The sequence below is a fragment of the Rhinopithecus roxellana genome, chromosome 14 (assembly GCF_007565055.1).
Source record: "Rhinopithecus roxellana isolate Shanxi Qingling chromosome 14, ASM756505v1, whole genome shotgun sequence".
Taxonomy (NCBI): Eukaryota; Metazoa; Chordata; class Mammalia; order Primates; family Cercopithecidae; genus Rhinopithecus; species Rhinopithecus roxellana.
Window position 1 is genome coordinate 48,412,184 of NC_044562.1, and position 25,664 is coordinate 48,437,847.

Genomic DNA, 25,664 nt, shown 5'->3' on the forward strand with positions numbered 1-25,664 from the left:
GCCGGCACGGGCCCCCTCAGCCTCTTCCTCACCCGCCCCGCTCTCCTTCTCTCGCACCCGGTTGTCCCTCTGTCCGGACCTGACCAAGAATGGCCAGAACCCAACGACCGCAGCCCCTCCCCCCGCGTTCCAGGCTTCCAATGGTAGCGGTCCCAGAAGGGCAGTGGCCTCCTGAGGGGCGGCTCGCGCTAGTGCCTAGAGCGCCCTCTGAGCTGGGAAAGTGCGTCCTAGAGGCCTGATCTGAGAGGAGCACAGTTGAAACTTCATCTTTCTCTGAAACCATCACCCCTTAGCCAATCCTAACGAAAAAGTATAAGCTTTGTTGGTGGGTAACTGGTTAATTTCCTCCGGCCTCCGAGGAGCCCTGTTCCGTTCAATAAAAATTCCCGAGTGATTGTTTTTGCCCTTTCTACATCTTCTCGCATATGGGCCACACCCCAACCCCAGGCTCCCACAACTTCTTCCCACACCAGGTCCACAAGGCAGACGCCTTGGCTTCAGGGGTTCATTGCCTTCCTCCTGCCTCCTCTAACCCCTAGGTTTCCTTCTCCTTTCTAGCGCTCTTTACCACTCTCCCACTGCCTCCTCTCTGCTCCTGCTGCTTGATCCTATTTAACTCTTTCTCCTCAACCATCCAGCCAAAATTTATAAAGTGCTTGACCCTTCTGGGCCAGTCATTGAGCTAAGCACTGGGTAGGACACAGTCGTGAGTAAAATATGGCCCCTGCCTGTGAGAAGCTAACTAGACTGGGAGTATTCTGAGGGCAGAGACAGTATGTGTCTAACCCACCTGTTGTTTAGACTTAGCTTCATACTTTCTTTGGTCTACTGCTGTTCTCTTTTATTTCTGGCCCGACTAGTAATAACAGTTACCATTTCTTGAGAATCTACTAACTTACATATACTGTGCTAAACACCCTTTTAAACATTTATTTATTGTAATAGCCTTATCAATAATTACCCTTTATTTTTCAAAGATTGAGGAAGACTGACAATTGCTTTTAAATGGTGGCTCCTGAGACCGTTTTCTTAATCAGTGCACTCTGCTCTCTTTGTTGTAATTTCACACATCTGCTTAGGACTCTTAAATTTGAAATCTAAGCTTGGGATATAGTCTATTGCCACCTTCCATATGGATATCCCACAGTCATCTTAAATTCAATCTACTCAAATCTCAACACACACACACCCTTCACCAAAACAGGAAAAAAAGTAAAGGCTTCTTCCTGCATTTCCCATCTCAGTGACAATACCAAAGTCTACCCAAGCCAGAAACTAAGGAATGCTTCTATATACTTCTTTTTCCCCTTATCTACCATGTTAGTTGGTCCCTAAGTCCCACTAATTTTATCACTAAAATTAATTTGCCTCATTCTATCTACTACTACTTTACTCTCCTGGTTAAGCCACTAATCATTCTTTGTTTGTTTATTTGCACCATTGCCACAGCCTTGTAACATCTCCCTGCCACCCTCTATCCCAAAAATCCATCTTGTATCAATTTGATTTTTGATGGCAAACTGACCGTTTCTCTTCCTCACTTTAAACTCCCAACTGCCCTCAGCGCAAAGAGTGTAATAGCCTCTGTTACTTGGTGTCTGTATCAGTTTCTTATTGCTAGCAAATCACCACAAACTTAGTGGATTTAATTACCACAAATATATTATCTTACAGTGATGGAGGTTAGTAGTCCAAAGCGAATCTCACTGGGCTGAAACCAGTGTATTGGAAGTGCTGTGTTTTTTCTGGAAGCTCTAGATCACAGCCTATGTTCTTGACCTTTCCAGCTTCTAGAAGCTGCCTCTTCCTCACAGGTTAAATCTGGCAATGTAGCATCTTCAAATCTCTCTCTGACTCAGACCTCTACCTCCTTCTCTTCTACAATTAAAGAATCTTTGTGATTACATAGGGTCCATCTAGGTTATCCATGCTAATTTATCTATCTTAATATCAGCTGATCAGCAACCTTAATTCCATTAGCAATCTTAATTCCTCCTTGCTATGAAATAGTCACATACTCAGTCTTGGAAATGAGGACATAGACATCTTTGGGGTACTATTATACTACCTTGCACAGCCCTGTTTTTGTCCATTTCTGAGACATGACTCCCCTATACCACCTCTCAGAATTGAACCTCAAAAGACACCAAACTGTTTGTGGTTAGTTCTCTACATGGGGCCTGCTTATTCATGCATGATTCTACATCTTTGTTTATGCTGTCCCCTCTGTCTGACAGCCCCTTTTAATTCACTGCTTGGCTAATTTCAATCAGCCTTTAAAACAACTCAAGTGTTACACCTCCAGGAAGTTTTTCTGACTTTCTAAGCTTTTGACAAATTCTCTCCCTCTGTGCTTTCTTCCACCTTAACATTTTCACATTACAGCAAGAATATCTGTTTACCTGTCAGTCTACCTTTACTAGAATATAAATTCCTTTAGGGCAGGGGTTGACTTATTCGACTTGTATGCACAGCACCTAGCATAGTGCTGAGCAAGCACTTAGTGAGCACTAAGTGAAATTTTGTTTCCTGACCTAGGTCAGACATGAATGAGAACCCACTGAAAACTTTTAAGCTAATTATTGTTCTAGAAGAACACCCTGGCAGCAATTTTGAAGGTGGATTTATGGGGATGAGAATAAAGATCTGGGAGACTTCATGATTTGTAGACATGCAGAGAATGGATTTGAGAAAAATTTAAGAAGAAAACTTTCAAAACTTTGAGCTCTTCCTCATCTCACCTACTTTTAAAGGAACAGAGTTGGCGGGAATCATTGCTGTGAGAAGCTGACGGTGGCAGATGACAAGCTTGAATTTCCAGAGGAAATAGGTAAGCCAGAAAAAGTAAATTCTCAAAAAAATGAAAGAAAAATCCACATCAAATAGGTGAGTTCTATTTATAAGGAAAGCAAATGGAAAAGAAGAAGTCTACAGTGTAGATAAAATATCTATGACATTTATATGTAAAGGAGAATTTGTTGTATTCTTGGAAAAGTTAGATGAGTATTATGAACATTGTTCATTATGAACTCAGTTCATAAAACTGAGGTTTTGTGAACATTGGGGTCTTTTCGGAGACTTTATTGTCCTTTTCTACATAACAAACCGTTTCCAAAATTTAGTGACTTTAAACAATGATTTATTACTTCTCACAGTTCTCTGGGTTTGCTGGTGTTGTCTGGGTTTGCTGGTGTTGTCTGGGTTTGCTGGTGTTGTTTGGGTTTGCATTTGCTTAGCTAGGGCTGGATCATCTAGGATGGCTTCACTCACATGTCTGGGCTCTCAGACAAAAACAAACAGGCTGGAATGATTGAGATGGCTGGATCACTGTCTACATGTATTCTTTTCATTCTCCAGGAGGTTAGGCAATATGGTTTTACATTTTAGTTTCAAGACTTCCAGCATCAAGACTGACTAAACATTAATGTGCTTATGTGCTTCTGAAGTATTTACTCACATCACGTTTGTTATTGTCTGACATAGAAGGAAACTAGCTACATAAAGATATGGATACACTAAGGCTCCCATTCATAGGGCTCATTGCCTCAGAAATCTACCAAAGATCACTCTCTGATCGAATGATTCACATTCCTTCTATATTCAAAATATACTTACCTCTCCTAAGACTACCAAGAGTCTCATTCAGTAATGTGATTAGGCTTAAAAATTTAGTGTTTTGTAATCTACAATTATGTCCATGAACAGCTATTTGAATACTGCCTGTACGAATTCAAAGACCTATGAACTGAAAAATAAATTGGGTTAATAATCTATATATGAAAAGCCAATTTCTCCAAAACCTTAGGCTTAAAGCAACATTAATTACTTATTGTGTCTAGTGGTTTCTCTTTGGGTTTGGAGATTCAGATGAGGCACAGAGGAGACAGCTGCTTTCTGTTCTATGATATTTGGAACTTCAGCTGACAGACTTGAAGACTAATAGCTGGAATCAGCCTCCTTCAAAGTTATAGGAGAAAATTTTCTCCTTTCGGGTCTTACTTTTGAGATCTGTTAAGGAAGACCAGAAGAGAACCCAGTTTAGGATTAATTATTGCTTTATTCTCCACACTCCACCCAATGACTCATCCCATCAGAAGCTTTTCCAGCCTAGCTGGTGGGAACAGATAATGTTTACAGCTGTTTGTGAAAGCCCAGTACTATCTCTTTTGAGTGATTATTTTCCATGGCATATGGTAGTTTTCTCACAGTGTTCTGACAAATAGGCAGGAAATACTCAACGACAATTCTCTGCACATCTTGAAAGTTCTTGTTCCATGCAGCTGTCCTCTCTCTACTTTGCTTTTGCATACTCTAACTATATCTGCCTTCCTGGGCTCTGGGTTCTGTCTCCTGAACTCAGGGAGTCAGATGGGCTCCACCTGGATTCTCCTTCCCTATGCTGTGGTTTGAAAGTTCTCTCAAGTTTTATCAATATGCCTTGCCTCTTTTGTTTATTATTTTTCAGAGATCATTGACCATTCCCTGATCTAGTGTCTTGAAAATTCTTGCTTCATATATTTTGTTTGTTTTTTAGATGTTTCAGGGCTCTTCTCCGTGGTACTCTGTCTTGAGAGGAAATACAACTCAATTTTGCTTGTGATAATCAGTGTAGAGTTTTTAATTCTTTAGCTAATAATTATTTTATTTGGAGAAATCCTGCATGTATGAATGTTGGTAGATGTTCAATCCACTTTTTACTGAAATTAAGAAGGGGCACATATTTTCATTTGGCATGTCTTGGAGGAGGGTCAAGGGCATGTGACTTTGTCTGAAAAGGAATTAATTCAAAGACTCTTGTACAGCTAAGGACCATGAAGTCAGGGTTAATGTCTGGTTACAGCACAAGCAACAACATTTTAATCCAACTACATCTGTGACTTTGTGTTTCCATTTTCCTCAACTTGGATTATTTCAGACCTTCTTATATATTCTCTGAGCTTTCTCAAATATTTTCTCTCTAGGTTAGCCAGGCTGGTTTTCTATTACTTTCAACCCAAAGTCCTAGCTTATATATAGTATAAGTTTATATAGTATAAGATTATAGTATAAGTTTATATAGTATAAGATTATATAGTATAGTCACTATACTCCCAGGTTTTCCTCATTTTTATTTATCATTTCTTAATGTAACTATATAAGCAGAATATTTAAATGTTTGGGTTTTACCACCTCTTTATGTCTAACTGAGAAATAAAATACAAGATCTTTAGGATCCTCTGTTGGTCAGGATTTTCAAGAAAAACAGAACCAACAGGGGATATGTGTTTATGTGTCTCTGTGTGTGTATATTCCTTTCTATATATACTGAGAGCTGTCTACATATGCCAGTAGCCCAGCAAGCTGAGAAAGAATTGCTGTTTGAACCCAAAGGCAGTCTGTTGGCAGAATTTCTTCTTGGTTGGGGGAAATTAGTACTTGTTATGTTAAGCCCTGCAACTGATTGGATGAGACCCACTCATATTGTGGAGGGCAATCTACTTGACTCAGTGTCCACTGTTTTAAATGTTAGTCTCATCCAGAAAACACCTTCATAGAAATATTCCAAATGTTAGACCAAATATCTGGGTGCTGGATCTCAGCCACAATGATATGTAGAATTAAACCTCAAAGATTCCCATTTTTTGGTCTATTTCATTAACCTGAGCTAATTTCTGAATCCCAAAAATAGGAATGATCGTTTTAATTTAGAAAAAGCATTCCAATTTAAGTTATACTCTTTAAAACACAATATTTAATTAATGAACTCTTCTGTTGATTCAATCTAGCCACAAACTTTTCCATTTATTTTAATTTATATGTAGTTATGTATACTATATGTAGTTATATATACTTTCTTAATTTCTTGACTGCTTAAGGGTCCATTTGATTATTTTTGCTTTCATCTAATATTTGACATATATTCTTAATAATGCCACCTTTTAATTAATATTTGGTTGACTGATATCTCACAATAACCTTATCTCTTTTTTCTAAGCAAGGTATTTTTAAATTAAAAATAAAAAGTAAACTTTTGTTTAAAATTACTTGTCTACTTTATCTTATATTGTCCAGGTTCAATAATTTAGCTTGACAGTTTAAAATAATTAATATTAATACATTCATCAGAAAGTAGACATAATAAAATGTTTTTGATATTACCTTGCAGTGATCATAATTCATTTAACAGTTAAAAAGGCAGTCTGCACATAAAGCATATCTAAAATTGCTAGTAAAAGTAGCTAGTATATTGTAATGTAATAGAATTACTTGTAACAGAATAAATGGAAACTAAGAAACTTGAGGAATTGACATTAACATTCTAAAATGACAGAAAGTTTCAAAGGTTTTAAAGAATTTTTTCCAGAAATGTACAGTAATGATTACAATGTAAACTCCAAAAAAAAAAAAAAGCCTGAAAAATAAATAGGCAAAGAAGAATAGATATATAAATCTATAGTAATTAAGGCTGAACATTAACTAGATTAAGGTTCAATGCTATAAAGTTGGTATATGCAGATACAGTAAAGGACATAGTAATATAAATTCCATCACAGAAATGTAAACACCACATTAGAAGAGTGTATTAGTTTCTTAGAGTTCCTGTAACAAAGTACCACAAGCTGGGTATCTGATAATAACTGAAATTTATTCCCTCACAGTTCTGGAGATTAGAAGTCCAAAAATCCAGGTGTTGACAAGGCCATGGTCTCTCTGAAGGCTCTCTTGAAGAATCTTTTCTTATTTCTTCCCTGCTTTTGGTGATTGCTGGCAATCCTTGACATTTCTTATATCACTCCAATCTCTGCTTCTGTCTTCACATGCCTGCTTCTGTCTGTGTGTGTCCATGTGTCCACATTTATCTTCTCTTACAGGGATACCAATCATAGGATTAGAGCCCATATTAATCCAGTATGGCCTTATTTTGGCCAGAGTACATATCTAAATATTCTATTTCCAAATAACTTCACATTTTGAGGTTCTGAGTGTACATGAATTTTATGAGGACCCATTTAACTAAGGACAAAGGGTGAGAGAACATCTTGCTGATGAGGTAAGATTGGTATATTGGCATGTCATTAAAGACTTTGTTAAGGATATCAATTTGACAGAGGACTCAAGAGTCTGTCTAGTAATAACAAAAATATAGATTTCAGAATCTTCATGATGTATGTGAGTTTCTAAAGGATTCCAGAATCTGCAGAAGAGCAGATGGAACGAAACCACCAAGCCTCGTTTAATTGATTCATTAAGAGTACTTATTTTTTTGTATTTTTGGAAAATAACTCCTTTGATGATGTTTTATGTAGTTTTCAAATAAGTATCATTGTTAAGAAAGAGAAAATGAAAACTTATATTAAAAATATAGTTAGGAACCACACAGTACCTTTTGATAATATGAGGTATATATCTTTGCCAGCATCTCACTCTTTAAAATACATTGCATTGTACTCTGCATTGCTTTGTAATATATTTATCTTAGTGGTGTTGAAAAACTGATACTGAACACAGATTTATGTCCTGTTAAGTAGTTCACACCTTAAATAAAAGGCCAAAATTAAATATTGGTTGGAAAAGTTATTCATCTCTTCTCTCTGTCTCTTCTGTCTCTCTATGTGTGTGTGTGCGCACACACACACACACGTGAAATATAAAATAAAAAGTAATGCTAAATACATTTTCAGTTCAAGCTTAAAATGTAAGGTAGTGAGACATATACCACATCATAAATGGAGAAAATTTCTTGGTGGTAAGAGACGTTAAGAAAATATAGTGCAATTTTAATAGCACAGACTCAGGTGTAAGATTGCCTGTGTTTAAACCTTATTTATTTCAACTCTTGACTTGTTTCCTCATCTATAAAATTATCAAATCTTGTGATATCATTGACTGGGTAGCATCAATAGGGACAATGATTTATAGTGATCAATCTGCCCCATCGCTGTGTAGTCCTGATCATTGTACCATGTTATGTTATCTAGCTTAAAATCACAGAAAACCATTGAGGAGCTGGACTTTCTGTTTTATATAGCTTTTTTTCTTTATAATTATTGGAATAAATTGCTCTTACAATCTCAGTCACTGTTATATATGTTAGGTGTTTGGGGGAAAAAAGTTTGAAAAATAGCTAGAAAATATTATCCAGCAAAATGAGTATTTTTGTTTTATTAATCAAATGGCTGCATTTGTTTTTAAAATTTGTCATATTTCCAAAAATATTATAAAACAAAAGTCTTTCTGCTTATTAACTTTATATATAAGTGAAGAGTAAGCAATTTACTGTTATATAATCAATTTCCAGTAAAACTATGTTAATACAAATAATAATATCTCCCATTTATTCCTCAATAAGTCTACTGTAGTTAGGAAGCCTTTATAATGGTTCCAAATTATCCCTGCCTTTTGATATTTATACGCTTATGTAACCTTGAACACTTAAAAGTGAACTGGACCTAGTGACTAGCTTCTAACAAATATAATATGGTGGTGACTTTCGAAATGTTTGAAAAGGTGATGACTTTCAAAATGTTGCTTTCATCTTGCCCACCTTATTCTACTCCCTCGTTTACTTACTATAAATCAAGCCAGCTGCTAGGTTATAAGCTAAGGAGGAGACCATATGGCAAGGAACTGGGAAAGGCCTCTAGCCTACAATCATGGATGAACATGAGCCCTTTGTCCAGCAGCCTTTGAGGAAGTGAATTCTGCCTACATTCAGGTGATGGGAGTGGGAATCCAATCCTCTTGTAGTTCAGCCTCCAGATGAGACCTCAGCCCTGGCCAACAGTTTGTTCACAGCCTTGTAAGACATTTTGAGCCAGATGCACACAGCTAGGCTATGCTCAGGCTCCTGAGATGCAAAAACTGTGGGATACTAAATGTTTGCTGTTTTGAGTGGTTAGGTTTTAGAACAATTCATTTTATAGAAGTGGATAACTATCTTTACAATTTATTATTCATTGCTGTAGTCAGCTGACAAAGTATGTGATCCTTTCATTAACACTGTGAGACATTTATTACAATCTCTATTTTTCTTTTTTTTTGTTTCTTTGTTTATCCATAGAAATATTTAATAATATTTATACGGATTTTAAATTTTATCTAAAAATACATTCAATTTTTTTTTTTTTTTTTGCTCACCCATCTCTAATTTCTTTACTATTATTATACTTTAAGTTCTAGGGTACACGTGCATAACGTGCAGGTTTGTTACATATGTATACCTGTGCCATGTTGGTGTGCTGCACCCATCAACTCGTCAGCACCCATCAACTCGTCATTTACATCAGGAATAACTCCCAATGCATTCCCTCCCCGCTCCCCCTTCCCCATGATAGGCCCCGGTGTGTGATGTTCCCCTTCCCAAGTCCAAGTGATCTCATTGTTCAGTTCCCAACTATGAGTGAGAACATGCGGTGTTTGGTTTTATGTTCTTGCAACACTTTGCTGAGAATGATGGTTTCCAGCTGCATCCATGTCCCTACAAAGGACACAAACTCATCCTTTTTTATGGCTGCATAGTATTCCATGGTGTATATGTGCCACATTTTCTTAATCCAGTCTGTCACTGATGGACATTTGGGTTGATTCCAAGTCTTTGTTATTGTGAATAGTGCTGCAATAAAAATACGTGTGCATGTGTCTTTATAGCAGCATGATTTATAATCCTTTGGGTATATACCCAGTAATGGGATGGCTGGGTCATATGGTACTTCTAGTTCTAGATCCTTGAGGAATTGCCATACTGCTTTCCATAATGGTTGAACTAGTTTACAATCCCAGCAACAGTGTAAAAGTGTTCCTATTTCTCCACATCCTCTCCAGCACCTGTTGTTTCCTGACTTTTCAATGATTGCCATTCTAACTGGTGTGAGATGGTATTTCATTGTGGTTTTGATTTGCATTTGTCTGATGGCCAGTGATGATGAGCATTTTTTCATGTGTCTGTTGGCTGTATGAATGTCTTCTTTTGAGAAATGTCTGTTCATATCCTTTGCCCACTTTTTGATGGGGTTGTTTGTTTTTTTCTTGTAAATTTGTTTGAGTTCTTTGTAGGTTCTGGATATTAGCCCTTTGTCAGATGAGTAGATTGCAAAAATTTTCTCCCATTCTGTAGGTTGCCTGTTCACTCTGATGGTAGTTTCTTTTGCTGTGCAGAAGCTGTTTAGTTTAATTGATCCCATTTGTCAATTTTGGCTTTTGTTGCCATTGCTTTTGGTGTTTTAGACATGAAGTCCTTGCCCATGCCTATGTCCTGAATGGTATTACCTAGGTTTTCTTCTAGGGTTTTTATGGTATTAGGTCTAACATTTAAGTCTCTAATCCATCTTGAATTAATTTTCGTATAAGGAGTAAGGAAAGGATCCAGTTTCAGCTTTCTACTTATGGCTAGCCAATTTTCCCAGCACCATTTATTAAATAGGGAATCCTTTCCCCATTTCTTGTTTCTCTCAGGTTTGTCAAAGATCAGATGGCTGTAGATGTGTGGTATTATTTCTGAGGACTCTGTTCTGTTCCATTGGTCTATATCTCTGTTTTGGTACCAGTACCATGCTGTTTTGGTGACTGTAGCCTTGTAGTATAGTTTGAAGTCAGGTAGTGTGATGCCTCCAGCTTTGTTCTTCTGACTTAGAATTGTCTTGGCAATGCGGGCTCTTTTTTGGTTCCATATGAACTTTAAAGCAGTTTTTTCCAATTCTGTGAAGAAAGTCATTGGTAGCTTGATGGGGATGGCATTGAATCTATAAATGACCTTGGGCAGTATGGCCATTTTCACAATATTGATTCTTCCTATCCATGAGCATGGTATGTTCTTCCATTTGTTTGTGTCCTCTTTGATTTCACTGAGAAGTGGTTTGTAGTTCTCCTTGAAGAGGTCCTTGATATCCCTTGTAAGTTGGATTCCTAGGTATGTTATTCTCTTTGAAGCCATTGTGAATGGAAGTTCATTCATGATTTGGCTTTCTGTTTGTCTGTTACTGGTGTATAAGAATGCTTGTGATTTTTGCACATTAATTTTGTATCCTGAGACTTTGCTGAAGTTGCTTATCAGCTTAAGGAGATTTTGGGCTGAGACGATGGGGTTTTCTAAATATACAATCATGTCATCTGCAAACAGGGACAATTTGACTTCTTCTTTTCCTAACTGAATACCCTTGATTTCTTTCTCTTGCCTGATTGCCCTAGCCAGAACTTCCAACACTATGTTGAATAGGAGTGGTGAGAGAGGGCATCCCTGTCTTGTGCCAGTTTTCAAAGGGAATTTTTCCAGTTTTTGCCCATTCAGTATGATATTGGCTGTGGGTTTCTCATAAATAGCTCTTATTATTTTGAGATATGTTCCATCAATACCGAATTTATTGAGCGTTTTTAGCAGGAAGGGCTGATGAATTTTGTCAAAGGCCTTTTCTGCATCTATTGAGATAATCATGTGGTTTTTGTCTTTGGTTCTGTTTATATGCTGGATTACGTTTATCGATTTGCGTATGCTGAACCAGCCTTGCATCGCAGGGATGAAGCCCATTTGATCATGGTGGAAAGCTTTTTGATATGCTGCTGGATCCGGTTTGCCAGTATTTTATTGAGGATTTTTGCATTGATGTTCATCAGGGATATTGGTCTAAAATTCTCTTTTTTTTGTTGTGTCTCTGCCAGGCTTTGGTATCAAGATGATGTTGGCCTCATTAAATGAGTTAGGGAGGATTCCCTCTTTTTCTATTGATTGGAATAGTTTCAGAAGGAATGGTACCAGCTCCTCCTTGTACCTCTGGTAGAATTCAGCTGTGAATCCATCTGGTCCTGGACTTTTTTTGGTTGGTAGGCTATTGATTATTCCCTCCATTTCAGAGCCTGCTATTGGTCTATTCAGGGATTCAGCTTCTTCCTGGTTTAGTCTTGGGAGAATGTAAGTGTCCAGGAAATTATCCATTTCTTCTAGATTTTCTAGTTTATTTGCATAGAGGTGTTTATAGTACTCTCTGATGGTAGTTTATATTTCTGTGGCGTCGGTGGTGATATCCCCTTTATCATTTTGTATTGCATCTATTTGATTCTTCTCTCTTTTCTTCTTTATTAGTCTTGCTAGTGGTCTATCAATTTTGTTGATCTTTTCAAAAAACCAACTCCTGGATTCATTGATTTTTTGGAGGGTTTTTTGTGTCTCTATCTCCTTCAGTTCTGCTCTGATCTTAGTTATTTCTTGCCTTCTGCTAGCTTTTGAATGTGTTTGCTCTTGCTTCTCTAGTTCTTTTAATTGTGATGTTAGAGTGTCAATTTTAGATCTTTCCAGCTTTCTCTTGTGGGCATTTAGTGCTATAAATTTCCCTCTACACACTGCTTTAAATGTGTCCCACAGATTCTGGTATGTTGTATCTTTGTTCTCATTGGATTCAAAGAACATCTTTAATTCTGCCTTCATTTTGTTATGTACCCAGTAGTCATTCAGGAGCAGGTTATTCAGTTTCCATGTAGTTGAGCGGTTTTGATTGAGTTTTCTAGTCCTGAGTTCTTGTTTGATTGCACTATGGTCTGAGAGACAGTTTGTTTTAATTTCCATTCTTGTATATTTGCTGAGGAGTGCTTTACTTCCAATTATGTGGTCAATTTTGGAATAAGTGTGATGTAGTGCTGAGAAGAATGTATATTCTGTTGATTTGGGGTGGAGAGTTCTGTAGATGTCTATTAGGTCTGCTTGCTGCAGAGATGAGTTCAGTTCCTGGATATCCTTGTTAACTTTCTGTCTCGTTGATCTGTCTAATGTTGACAGTGGGGTGTTGAAGTCTCCCATTATTATTGTATGGGAGTCTAAGTCTCTTTGTAAGTCTCTAAGGACTTGCTTTATGAATCTGGGTGCTCCTCTATTGGGTGCATATATATTTAGGATAGTTAGTTCTTCCTGTTGAATTGATCCCTTTACCATTATGTAATGGCCTTCTTTGTCTCTTTTGATCTTTGATGGTTTAAAGTCTGTTTTATCAGAGACTAGGATGGCAACCCCTGCTTTTTTTTGTTCTCCATTTGCTTGGTAGATCTTCCTCCATCCCTTTATTTTGAGCCTATGTGTGTCTCTGCATGTGAGATGGGTCTCCTGAATACAACAAACTGATGGGTCCTGACTCTTTATCCAGTTTGCCAGTCTGTGTCTTTTAATTGTACCATTTAGTCCATTTACATTTAAGGTTAATATTGTTATGTGTGAACTTGATCCTGCCATTACGATATTAACTGGTTATTTTGCTCGTTATTTGATGCAGTTTCTTCCTAGCCTCGATTGTCTTTACATTTTGGCATGTTTTTGCAATGGCTGGTACCGGTTGTTCCTTTCCATGTTTAGGGCTTCCTTCAGGGTCTCTTGTAAGACAGGCCTGGTGGTAACAAAATCTCTAAGCATTTGCTTATCTGTAAAGGATTTTATTTCTCCTTCACTTATGAAACTTAGTTTGGCTGGATATGAAATTCTGGGTTTAAAATTATTTTCTTAAGAATGTTGAATATCGGCCCCCACTCTCTTCTGGTTTGGAGAGTTTCTGCCGAGAGATCTGCTGTTAGTCTGATGGGCTTCCCTTTGTGGGTAACCCGACTTTCTCTCTGGCTGCCCTTAAGATTTTTTCCTTCATTTCAACTTTGGTGAATCTGGCAATTATGTGTCTTGGAGTTGCTCTTCTGGAGGAGTATCTTTGTGGTGTTCTCTGTATTTCCTGAATTTGAATGTTGGCCTGCCCTACTAGGTTGGGGAAGTTCTCCTGGATGATATCCTAAAGTATGTTTTCCAACTTGTTTCCATTTTCCCCCTCACTTTCAGGCACCCCAATCAGACGTAGATTTGGTCTTTTTACATAATCCCATACTTCCTGCAGGCTTTGTTCATTTCTTTTTCTTCTTTTTTCTTTAGATTTCTCTTCTCGCTTCATTTCATTCATTTGATCCTCAATCGCTGATACTCTTTCTTTCAGTTGATCGAGTCAGTTACTGAAGCTTGTGCATTTGTCACGTATTTCTCGTGTCATGGTTTTCATCTCTGTCAGTTTGTTTATGGCCTTCTCTGCATTAATTATTCTAGTTATCAATTCTTCCACTCTTTTTTCAAGATTTTTAGTTTCTTTGCGCTGGGTACGTAATTCCTCCTTTAGCTCTGAGAAGTTTGATGGACTGAAGCCTTCTTCTCTCATCTCGTCAAAGTCCTTCTCCGTCCAGCTTTGATCCATTGCTGGCGATGAGCTGTGTTCCTTTGCAGGGGGAGATGCACTCTTATTTTTCGAATTTCCAGCTTTTCTGCCCTGTTTTTTCCCCATCTTTGTGGTTTTATCTGCCTCTAGTCTTTGATGATGGTGACGTACTGATGGGGTTTTGCTGTGGGTGTCCTTCCTGTTTGATAGTTTTCCTTCTAACAGTCAGGACCCTCAGCAGTAGGTCTGTTGGAGATTGCTTGAGGTCCATTCCAGACCCTGTTTGCCTGGGTATCAGCAGCAGAGGCTGCAGAAGATAGAATATTGCTGAACAGCGAGTGTACCTTTCTGATTCTTGCTTTGGAAGCTTCCTTTCAGGGGTGTACTCTACCGTGTGAGGTGTGGGGTGTTGGTCTGCCCCTAGTGGGGGATGTCTCCCAGTTAGGCTACTCAGGGGTCAGGGACCCACTTGAGCAGACTGTCTGTCCGTTTTCAGATCTCAACCTCCGTGTTGGGAGATCCACTGCTCTCTTCAAAGCTGTCAGACAGAGTCATTTGCATCTGCAGAGGTTTCTGCTGCTTTGTTGTTGTTGTTGATTAGCTGTGCCCTGTCCCCAGGGGTGGAGTCTACAAAGACAGGCAGGGCCCCTTGAGCTGCTGTGGGCTCCACCCAGTTCGAGCTTCCCAGCGGCTTTGTTTACCTACTTAAGCCTCAGCAATGGCGGGCGCCCCTCCCCCAGCCTCGCTGCTGCCTTGCATTAGATCGCAGACTGCTGTGCTAGCAATGAGGGAGGCTCCGTGGGTGGACGTGGGACCCTCCCGGCCAGGTGTGGGATATAATCTCCTGGTTTGCCCGTTTGCTAAGACCCTTGGTACAGCGCTGTATTGGAGTGGGAGTTACCCAATTTTCCAGGTGTTGTGTGTCTCAGTTCCCCTGGCTAGGAAAAGGGATTCCCTTCCCCCTTGCACTTCCCAGGTGAGGCGATGCCTCGCCATGCTTCAGCTCTGGCTGGTCGGGCTGCAGCAGCTGACCAGAACCGATTGTCCAGCACTCCCTAGTGAGATGACCCCAGTACCTCCGTTGAAAATGCAGAAATCACCTGTCTTCTGTGTTGCTGGCGCTGGGAGCTGGAGACTGGAGCTGTTCCAATTCGGCCATCTTGCACCGCCCCCCACAATCTCTATTTTTCAAAGAGGAACTTTAGATTGGAAGAAACTAAATAATGCGCCTGTCATCATAAAACTTTGAAATGGGCTGTGTTACAAGGGATCATTCTTAACCAACAAACAGTTCTCCTTTCTCCTCATCATTTTTTAAAGTAAAATTATTTCTTACACCTTAAATCTTGAAAACTATGTATATATTTGCTTCTCATGTTGGATTTCATCAGTATATAATTAGAAAAAAAGAATGGAAAACCAACATTAAAACCACCACATGGGCAGAGCTTCATCATCCACATTCTGCACCATGACCCTGATAAAGCCTGGCAGAGGCATGAGGGGCAAGTTATAAAGGATTGAGATAACAATTTCTTTTCTTGATTCTATATCACATGTTAAAAATACAATCATTAAACTATTTTATGCACTTCAATAATCCACTGATTCCATTTGCCAATTTATTATCAAAATTTATCATTATTTTCATCTATTTTAGCAATCTTCTGTGATGAGCAAAGAATAACATAAATTAACAACATTGTGCATGAAATACTAATTACTAATTTCTTATTCTAGTGTAAATTCTAGTGTAAATATATTTGATTATATCTTGTAATTATATTTGATCAGCATGTCTGTGAAACTCATCCATGCCATCTGGAAATGAAAAAGTTAAGTTGCATTTCTGCAGTACATTCTCTCCCTTCCCTGAGGTGCTCCTGGAATATAAAGAAAGCAAGTGACTTGAACTAATCCTCTTATAAACATACTAATGATAAATCTCCCAGTAAAACAACAACAATAACAATAAAGGTCTTCTGTTAACAAAAGAGTCTTTTGCTATGAGAAGCTTTTAGTAGAATGTTCTTAATTGTCTAGAATTATTTATAGTAAGCAAACAGAAGTATATGGACTTATGCATAAATGACTCCTTGGAAAATATTTTATAATATATGTATTTATATTTTCTGTAGAAAATATAAATGTTTTATAACCTGTCTCCTTTCATGAAAGTGAGGTGCCTGCATACCTCATAGAAAACTCATCTGTTCACTTGGGCCAGAAATGTCTTTGATATTCTGTGATAGAACTCAGTCAACTGAAATAAACACAGACATTCTGACCTCACCTTTCCTTACCTGTGCCTCGTGATTCCACGTGACCTTGAAATTGTTAGAAAAACTTGATACTGGATAAGATCTCTGAGTCCGTGAGTCTGAATTATCAATCTGATCCTTTCTGTTATTTTAAATTCCAAGACGTATTGATTTATATGATAGTTTTTCTTAAACTTCATCCTTCTAGCAGTTGGTTTAATCATTTTGGTAGCCCTTACGGGCACAAAAGGCACATTCTATATTGGTAAAATAATACGCATGTGGGAAAAAATCTACACAGTAAAAAGGAAAATAACTCACTCTTTAAATCTAGATTCTGATACTCTCAACCCAGAAGCAAACAGCAGTAGTTTGTGTATTATTATACACACGCAAAAATATCTTACAAAATATTAAGTGTTCAGAGTTCCACTTAATACATTTTTAACTGAGCAATATATTTTGAAGATCATTCCACATAAGCACACTAGATTTAATTTAGTTTTTAACCATATAGATGTGCTATTTAATGCTGTAATTACCATAATTTATTCAGCTAGTCTTCTATTTATGAATGTTCAATTTTTTACATTACAAATATTCTACAGTAGGCATCCTTTTAGATAGATTGCTGAATTAAAAGATACCCCCATTTCTGTGGGTTTTTTTCCTTAGAGGTATTGCCATGCTTTCCTCAAAGCGGTTACAATAATTTATCCTCCCGGAAATGAACGTCTGAGAAGCTATGTGCCTGGAATTAGTGTTCTCTTTCTGTACTGGATAGACCCTCTTCTTAGATTGTGGTTTCACCTAATAGCTAAAACGATTTTTTTCTCTATATAATTTTCTTTTGTTTCAGAGATAACAGAGATTCCGCTCTCCTTTCCCCCAATTTTTACTCTCCATTTTTTGTTAAAGAAACTTGTAGTTTGTCAACAAAGTCCATAGTTTTCAGGGTTTTTTTGTTTGTTTGTTTTGAGACAGAGTCTTGCTCTGTTGCCCAGGCTGCAGTGCAATGGTGTGATCTCGGCTCACTGCAACCTCTGCCTCCTGGGTTCAAGCAATTCTCCTGCCTCAGTCTCCCAAGTAGCTGGGATTACAGGCCCCTGCCACTGCACCCGGCTAATTTTTGTATTTTTAGTAGAGACGAGGTTTCACCGTGTTAGCCAGGATGGTCTTGATCTCTTGACCTCATGATCCGCCTGCCTTGGCCTCCCAAAGTACTGGGATTACAGGCGTGAGCCACCGTGCTCTAGTCTGTTATTTTTAAAAATATAAGTTTAGGTGATGTATAAAAAGACCAAAAATAGTGAGTAAAATGGACCACGTTACTTATTATGGACTCAACTATAAAATTTTATAGTTTTCATATCTTTCACAAATCAAAACAAAGTTTAAAAATCACAACACACATTGTATATGTTATATATAATATTTGGTATAAAAATGTACCACAAATTGAAAACAAGTTTCTACTTGTCAGCTTAACTATGCACAAAAGATTTAACCCAGTAGACCTGACACCACTATTTTTCAGAAAAACCTACCTGCTTTATCCATGTCCCTACAAAGGACATGAAATCATTTTTTCTATGGATGCATAGCATTCTATGGTGTATATGTGCCACATTTTCCTTATCCAGTCTATCATTGATGGGAATTTGGGTTGGTTCCAAGTCCTTGCTATTGTAAATAGTGCTGCAACAAACATACTTGTATATATGTCTCAGCAAATTAACATAGTAACAGAAAACCAAACACCGCATGTTCTCACTCATAAGTGGGAGTTGAACAATGAGAACACATGGACACAGGGAGGGGAACATCACACACTGGGGCTTGTCAGAGGTGGGGGGCAAAGGGAGGGAGGGCATTAGGACAAATACCTAATGCATGCAAGGCTTAAAACCTAGATGATGGGTTGATGTGTGCAGCAAACCACCATGGCACATGTATACCTATGTAACAAATCTGCACGTTCTGCACATGTATCCCAGAGCTTAATGTATAATAATAATAATAGTAATAATAAGAAAAACCTATTTGCAAGGTTCACACTTAGCTGGCATCTGGGAATTTGGCAATCAAACCATTCACAAACTGATAACACTAGTTCATTGTCCCTGCATGGTTTGTGAAAACAATGCAGTTTATGCTGAATGCCTGCCTTGTTTCTAGGAGTTTGGAATTTTTATATGTGCTAGAAGCAGGTGCTTACATGATCAGCCCCCATAAAAACCCTGGACTCTGTTATGGGATGAATTATGTCTCCCAAACTTTATATGTTAGAATTGTAATGTCAAGTACCTCAGAATGTGACAGTGTTTGTAGACAGGGACTTTTAAATGGCAATTAAGTTAAAATGAGGTCATAAGGGTGGGCTGTAATCCAATATGACTGGTGTTGTTACAACAAGGGGAGATTAAAACAGATGTACACATAGGGAAAACTTACTAACACCTTAATTTCAAACTGATAGCTTCCAAAATTGTGAGAAAATAAATGTTTGATATGTAAACCATCCGCCCTGCAGCAGTTTGTTATGGCAACCCTAGCAAACTAATACAGGCTCTGAGTGTCTAATGGGCTTTGTGGCAGACACATTGCATACACTTTACTGCACTTTTCACTGCCAATGAAAGGAGCATGCTAGGTGGTCATGTAAGAGGAAGGGGAGAACATCCTAAGACTGTGTATGGATTTCTGCAGACTCCTTCCTTTGCTGATCCTGTTGTGTATTCTTATGCTGTAATAAATCTTAGAAGTGAACATAACTTTTTATGGAGTTCCATGTGTCCTAGGAATCACCAGAGGTGTAGGTGGTCTTGGGGATTCCAGAAACACTGATCCAGCCAATATAATATTTGGATAAATAGTTTTGAAACTTAGAGACTTTTCTTATTTGGCTAACAAATACTCGATTTAGGTGAAATTCTGCATTTATGAATTGTCGGTAGGCATTCAGTCCCCCTTGTAACTGAAAGTGAAATTTGGTGTATTGTTGTACTTCTCTGTCTTGTTTTATCTGGCTCATCACAACAATATGAAAAATCTTTAAAGAAGATTTTCATCTTTCTTGTTCAGTGCACTCTTCAATAACTAGAACAGTGCCCACTAATTACTATTAAGTAGACAGGACTCATTAGTAGATATACAATAAATGCCACTTCAGCAAATGAGTAAGCACATTATTTATTTACTTTGGGGTCACTGTTTAAATGGACATTGCCAATGTGTTTACAGTAGAGTATCTCCAGTTTTCTTTTCTTCCTTTCTTCCTTTTTTTGGGGGGGGAGAAGGAGGGCATTCATTTCTGAGCATTGATTCTTCTAATTGTCACTGCCCTCTTTTAGATAGCATCCCACATTTTTAGCTTCTAAATTACTGTTTTCATGTTCAATGTTAAGAACATGAACTATAGAATAGTAAAAATGTGGTAAGGCTTGCTATTGATCTATTTCTCTCATTCATTTATCTACTTAATGGTATGTAAATCATAAATTTGTAGTAATAACTTTGTTACAAACTTTACAGAAGAAGATTTTGTGATTGTTCAGCCTTCATGCACAGATGCTTATAACACCTGCCAGTATCCACAAATTAATCATAGTATAGAGATTACAGATCTGCATGAAGATAAAGTTATTTTGTTAAATGGAGAATCTCAAACTGTTAGTAACTTGTGATATTAACTGAGTGAGTCAAGTGTAATTTCTTTTTTTTTTTTAGACAAAGAAAGACTAGAGAAGTTTGTGAGATTTACCAGAGAAAGTTGTGAGGAAGCAATGGGCAGGTTCAGCAGAAGAGAAGCTGATGCCAAGGGTAATAATTTTTAAAGTAAAGCAAATGAGAAAAGAACAGAATAGTGTCTTTCAGATTTAGTAAGAGTATTAACTTATGCAAATTTATTTTCAGTATAGATGTATAATTTACATACTTTGCTTATATAAATATGTGATGTGTGTATTATGAGTTTAAGGAGGGAAAGTTTGAACGTGACACAAGATGATTGATTATGAGTATTTATATTTCAATAAAATATTCTAAAATGTGAAAACCCTTCAAAATGTTAGAACAGAAGTTACTATTGAACATCATTTAATTGAACATTTTAATTTTATAAACAATAATACAGGAGCTCAGTAAAATGAAATTATCTTCTAAAATTATAAATTAGATTAGTGGGAGATTTAGTATTAAAACTCAAGTCTTCTATCAGTTTTCCATCAAATCATACAGCTAAGAAAATATAATGCTAACTGTTCAAGCATGTAACTTTGGATCAGTTCTATTTATTAAACTGAAACTGGCATTGAGTTAAGATTGTTTTTTAAGCAAACACATTTGTTACTTTAAATGCAATAACCACAAAAAATGTAACTGTTCTCCAATTTTAAAGAATAAATATTCATTTAAATAGGATGCCTCTAATTGTGGTTATATAATTTCTTTACTTTTTATTCTTATTATAATGAATAAGGAGAAATTTGTTTTTTGTTAACATTAGAATAATTGTTCATGTAGTTGGTATTACAACTATTCTAATATGTATCCAGAACAAGCACCAATTAAAAATATTACTGCATCCTTATCATATTCTGCCAGCTGGTTGTTCATATTAACATTGCAGGGGATCACAATGTTATTTTAGGAAGCTGCTTATCAAGTTATGGCTTTTTGTTGGTGTTGTTTGGTTGAATTTTTTCACCTAATTAGTGAACAGCCTGAGAAATGCTTTATCTTTAGTATGGTTTCAAAAGTAATGAAGGTGGGAATAATAAAGACCTTTGGAGACATTCTACAGAAAAAAAAATTATAAACAAACAAAACACTCCATTCTTCCCTCCCTTATTTGTGGCGTTTCTTTCTGAATTTTCCCCTGTCTGATATCAGTAACTGACTTCTATTATATTAATATTTGCATATGTTCGTCATATTATTCCCTATGTCTCTATTTTAAAACCTTCTTAATCATTTTGTTTTACATGTGTTTCCTACATACAGAAAACTGTTGGGTTTTGTTTTGTGGGCTATTTGAAATTTTGTTTTTTTAAATATAATAAATTAACCCATTTTCACTTAACATAAATATGTTGTATGTTACTTAGCGTAATTATTTTATGTCATATTTACTAAGTTTCAGTGGGTGTCTGTCTCCTTCTCTTGGTTAACAGTGTCAAGGGTTTTAGTTGACTTATAAATATTTCTTCTAAATGTATTTGAGTTCTTTATACAAAAAGTAGTGAACTTGTTTTCAACTACTGACTCATAGAAGGTGCTTGTAATATTTTCATTTTGGCTCAGGAATTCCATACTGAAAACAGTAATTTTTCAAAATTCTAGCCAAATTTAAAAGACCATTAGAACTATTGTTTCTTGCTGTGATTTTGAAGATAGAAAAAATATACTGTTTTAGTTAAGTGAGAAAATTCAGATAACGTTTGTAATTAATGGATTAAATTATTCCATGTGTCCTGATTTACCTAGGTGCCTCATTTCAAATATGATCTTATTATCCTCTAATAGGTCTAAATGTTGTGAACATGTTTTAGACTTGCTTTCATTTTTAATTTATCATGTTTTATTTTGTGTAATCTTGATAATCGCTGTAACCATTATTTTTGTAGGTACTTAATTATGTGAAAATAATTACATCCTTCTTTAAGGGATCTAGCATCTTCTTCATTAAATTATGTCCTTCTTCAATGCAACTTAAAACCACAATGAGATACCACCTTAACACAGCCAAAATGGCCATGATTAAAAAGTAAAAAAAAAAAATAGATGTTGGCATGGATGTGGCGAAAAGGGACTGCTTATACAATGCTGGGAATGTAAAGTAGTAAAACTTCTATGAAAAACAGTATGAAGATTTATAAAGAAATAAAAGTAGATCTACCATTCGATCCAGCAATCCTACTACTGGGTATCTACCCAAAGGAAAAGTCATCATTATATCAGAAAGATGCCTGCACGCATATATTTATTACAACCCAATTCACAATTGCAAACATATGGGACCAACCTAAGTGCCCAACAGTAGATAAGTGGATAAAGAAGATGTGATATATATATATATATGGCATATATATTACATATATATGTAATGTGGGATACTACTCAACCATAAAATGAATAAAATAATATCTATTGCACAATTTGTATACAGCTGGAGGCCATTATCCTAAGTGGAGTAACTTGGGAATGGAAAACCAAATACTATATGTTCTCACTTATAAGTGAGAGCTAAGCTTTGGGTATGCAAAGGCCTGTGGAGTGGTAACAATGGCTATTGGAGACTTAGAAGTAGGGAGGGTGGGAGTTTGGAAAAACCTACATTAAAACTGCACTAAAATCTTAGACTTCATCACTATACAATTCATCCCTGTAACCAAGACCCACTTGTACCTCAAAAGCTTTTGAAATAAAAATATATATGTTAAACTTATGTCCTTCCTCAATATGACCCAGCCTTAAGGGAACCCAGCCTTCTTTTCAACCAAGAGATTCTTGGTATGTAAACTGCTCAATAATGGAAATAATTAAGGGGCCATGAGTCCGTTTTGGTGACAAGTTACATTTCTGTTCTGTAGATCCAGAACTCCTCATTTATACAGATCAAAAAAGAATTTAAGAGACTGCCATCTATATTTTTTTCTAGGGAAGCCATGGTCAACTAGCCAACATCATAGCTCTCTGTGAGTCAATCTATTGATCACAGCTTTGCATCTCCTGTCTGTTACAGTAATCATGCTTGCCTTGTGTTTAGTAATTAAATGCCACCACTTGCACCATGCCGCTTAGGATCCTATTATCCCCATTGCATTTAGACATTCCTGTTTTATTGCAGCAGTTACCATTGTAATTTCTGACCTACAATAAAGAGTGACTACAGAGCTCTTCAATAATGCTGGGATTCCCCTCACAAATTTGAGAGGATGAGAAGACATGAGCAATAGTGAGGAAATAATTTAATATTTTTATTAAAACTTATAGTCTGTGAGGGTTTTTATAACACATCTGTATTTTATAATATCTAAATTTAAACATCACAGCACTTTCAAACACAAGCAAGCCATATATACTTAGCACTAAATAAATTTATAATTCAGAATTTAATGTGCTATTTTTACATATTCTAGAGAATCAACAAGGTTTTCGTGTGGATGGAAAAGCATAACTCTCCACATATATATTATATAATTATGTTTGAATGGGAAACAAAGAAGAGCAGAAGTCATTGTTCTTATATCATATAAAACAGATTTTAAATCACTGAAAATTTTTTTAACTTCTTGACTTTTTTATAATAACATAGCTTAAAACCCAAACACATTGTACAGCTGTGCAAAAACATTTGCTTTATGTCCTTACACTATAAGCTTTTTTCTATATTTAGCATTTTAATTTTTTTCTTGTAAAACTTTCATGTTAAAAACAAAGACATAAACATGCATGTTAGCCTAGAACTGCCCAGGATCAGTATCATCAATATCACTGTCTTCCACCTCCATATCTTGTCCCACTGAAAGGTCTTTAAGGGCAATCACTCACATGAAGCTGTCATCTCCTAGTATAATAATGCCTTCTTATAGAACACCTCATGAAAGAACTGTCGGAGACTGTTTTGCAATTAACGCATTTATTTTATAAGTTCAAGGTGTACACTTTTAAATAATGATAAAGTTATAGTATAGTAAATACAGAAACCAGTAACATAGTTATTAATTTTCAGTGACAAGTATTATGTACTGTACATAATTGTATGTACTATACTTTGACTGGCAGTGCAATAGGTTCATTTACACTGACATTACCAAAAACATGTGAATAATGAGCTGCGATATGACTTATGATTGTTACAACATCACTAGGTGATAGGGGATTTTTAGCTTCATTATAATCTTAAAGGGCTGCCATCATATATGTAGTTTATTATTGGTCAAAACGTCATTATGTGGTGGATGACTATATATAATTTTATTTACCTCTTGCTGTGAATTATCATTAATTTTTGCGATAAGCACCAAAGCAGGAAATAAAAATTTAGTTAGGCTGAGCATGGTGGCGTGTGCCTGTAGTCCCAGCTATCCAGGAGGCTGAGACAGGAGGATCCCTTGAGCCCAGGAGTTCTAGTCCAGCCTCAGCAACACGGCAAGACCCCATTTGAAATAATAATAATAACAATAATAATTGAGGTTATAAGAAATTCAAAAAGCAATAGCCTTAAAATCACCTTATACTCTGTTCTTATTTAGGGTAATATTTACTGGGCCTTCAGCTTTCTGTAATACTTTGGAACAGCACTAGCATCTATCTCAGGTTAAAAATATGGAAGTTCTTGCCTTCCTTGAATCTTTTCTCCCAGAACTAACATATTGACTGTCTTCCCTGTGACATACCTAATGTGACATTGGCTGGTTTTCATACCAAATCTTTGTTTTAGCCTCCTATCAATTCAACTTTTACATTGACAAAACATAACTTTTGGTTGTCAGTGTAAAAGCTGACATTTTTACATTCAACTTTATTTAATTTCAATGCTGAATTTAAATAAAGTGCTGAAAATTTATTTAAGCACTTAAAATGATATTAGAAGAGGTATCTTATGTTTTTAAACAAAGATATATTTCATTTTTATATGCAGTCAACAGACCACATGTGTATGTCTCTTATGTGTTCCTGCGTGGGAATAGCTTTAATTACTACATAAGCTCTCTGAGAATATTAAGTTCATTTAGGGGAACAGGACATATCTATATGAAAAACAGAAATAATACTACAAATAAAAGAGAGATCACAAGATAACATGTAATTAATTCTCAGTGAATGCCATGTCATGAAATCATCAGATGAAGTGAGGATATGGGAAAAGCTTTATGAAATTAGTCAGAACCATAAGGAAGATGCAGTTTTGCTAAACAGAAAGACTTTTTTCCACTGTGGTGTTAAGTTTAATATGATTTTCATTGTATTAAAATACTCATGGAGTAAGTTGAAAATATAATTGCATTGTTTCCATTTAATCTATTTTAAAATATATAATCAAAATGATATACTTATAAAATAATTACATATATAATAAAAGCAATATACCTGTAAAAGGATCACTGTTTAAGATTTATTTGTTATGTAAGTTAAATAATGTATATTATTTCTAAAACTTGGATTAGCTGTGCCAACATTAATACATAAGATATAATACATAAGATATAAAGTCCATTTTATATGAAAACGGAAACAAGAAATATGATTTTGAAAT

The 25,664-nt window shown here is 36.4% G+C and overlaps 1 long non-coding RNA gene across 1 annotated transcript; it reads left to right on the forward strand.

The window, feature by feature from the left end:
• Positions 1 to 175: 175 nt before the first annotated feature.
• On the forward strand, positions 176 to 25,507 carry LOC115893232. Its single transcript, XR_004053213.1, has 4 exons — positions 176 to 325; positions 2,760 to 2,830; positions 15,936 to 16,044; positions 24,661 to 25,507. It is a non-coding gene; the product is annotated as an uncharacterized LOC115893232 (long non-coding RNA).
• Positions 25,508 to 25,664: the final 157 nt, after the last annotated feature.